General features: G+C 50.3%; 4 non-coding genes across 4 annotated transcripts; all 4 read right to left on the reverse strand.

Annotated features, from left to right (window-relative positions):
• Positions 1–97: 97 nt before the first annotated feature.
• On the reverse strand, positions 98–216 carry LOC123174080 (5S ribosomal RNA). Its single transcript, XR_006486756.1, has one exon. It is a non-coding gene; the product is annotated as a 5S ribosomal RNA (ribosomal RNA).
• A 297-nt stretch (positions 217–513) lies between these two features.
• On the reverse strand, positions 514–632 carry LOC123174018 (5S ribosomal RNA). The gene has a single exon (XR_006486698.1). It is a non-coding gene; the product is annotated as a 5S ribosomal RNA (ribosomal RNA).
• A 297-nt stretch (positions 633–929) lies between these two features.
• Positions 930–1,048, reverse strand: LOC123174077 (5S ribosomal RNA). The gene has a single exon (XR_006486754.1). It is a non-coding gene; the product is annotated as a 5S ribosomal RNA (ribosomal RNA).
• A 297-nt stretch (positions 1,049–1,345) lies between these two features.
• On the reverse strand, positions 1,346–1,464 carry LOC123174047 (5S ribosomal RNA). Its single transcript, XR_006486725.1, has one exon. It is a non-coding gene; the product is annotated as a 5S ribosomal RNA (ribosomal RNA).
• Between the last annotated feature and the right edge of the window lie 13 nt (positions 1,465–1,477).

Below are 1,477 nucleotides of genomic sequence, written 5' to 3' on the forward strand. Positions count from 1 at the left end.
CTATGACTTACCGCACTCGTGCAAAATAATAAAACACGGTAAATATATTACTTACACGTGCGTTTTGTTTTGCAAGCGGCGCAAAAAAATTAAAAAGGGATTGCAACACGAGGACTTCCCAGGAGGTCACCCATCCTAGTACTACTCTCGCCCAAGCACGCTTAATTTTTGAGTTCTGATGGGATCCGGTGCTTTAGTGCTGGTATGATCGCATCCGACATGTTACCCCGGTCTTCGTCCCTTATCCTTGCCCCTCCCAGCTCCACTACAAAGACGATTGTTCATTGCTTTGGCTGCTCCCTCTCAACTACGGAGACGAGTTTAACGCGGTTTCCACCCCTCCCTCTCAACCGCACCAGTGCACGCTTGCCGCGCCACAACGCCGACGCTGGACCCGTGAATCGTGAGCACCCAGCTATGACTTACCGCACTCGTGCAAAATAATAAAACACGGTAAATATATTACTTACACGTGCGTTTTGTTTTGCAAGCGGCGCGAAAAAAATTAAAAAGGGAATGCAACACGAGGACTTCCCAGGAGGTCACCCATCCTAGTACTACTCTCGCCCAAGCACGCTTAACTTCGGAGTTCTGATGGGATCCGATGCTTTAGTGCTGGTATGATCGCATCCGACATGTTACCCCGGTCTTCGTCCCTTATCCTTGCCCCTCCCAGCTCCACTACAAAGACGATTGTACATTGCTTTGGCCGCTCCCTCTCAACTACGGAAACGAGTTTAACGCGGTTTCCACCCCTCCCTCTCAACCGCACCAGTGCACGCTTGCCGCGCCACAACGCTGACGCTGGACCCGTGAATCGTGAGCACCCAGCTATAACTTACCGCACTCGTGCAAAATAATAAAACACGGTAAATATATTACTTACACGTGCGTTTTGTTTTGCAAGCGGCGCGAAAAAAATTAAAAAGGGAATGCAACACAAGGACTTCCCAGGAGGTCACCCATCCTAGTACTACTCTCGCCCAAGCACGCTTAACTTCAGAGTTCTGATGGGATCCGTTGCTTTAGTGGTGGTATGATCGCATCCGACATGTTACCCCGGTCTTCGTCCCTTATCCTTGCCCCTCCCAGCTCTACTACAAAGACGATTGTACATTGCTTTGGCCGCTCCCTCTCAACTACGGAGACGAGTTTAACGCGGTTTCCACCCCTCCCTCTCAACCGCACCAGTGCACGCTTGCCGCGCCACAACGCCGACGCTGGACCCGTGAATCGTGAGCACCCAGCTATGACTTACCGCACTCGTGCAAAATAATAAAACACGGTAAATATATTACTTACACGTGCGTTTTGTTTTGCAAGCGGCGCGAAAAAAATTAAAAAGGGAATGCAACACGAGGACTTCCCAGGAGGTCACCCATCCTAGTACTACTCTCGCCCAAGCACGCTTAACTTCGGAGTTCTGATGGGATCCGGTGCTTTAGTGCTGGTATGATCTCATCCGACATGTTACCCC

Source organism: Triticum aestivum, unplaced genomic scaffold (assembly GCF_018294505.1).
Source record: "Triticum aestivum cultivar Chinese Spring unplaced genomic scaffold, IWGSC CS RefSeq v2.1 scaffold20189, whole genome shotgun sequence".
Taxonomy (NCBI): Eukaryota; Viridiplantae; Streptophyta; class Magnoliopsida; order Poales; family Poaceae; genus Triticum; species Triticum aestivum.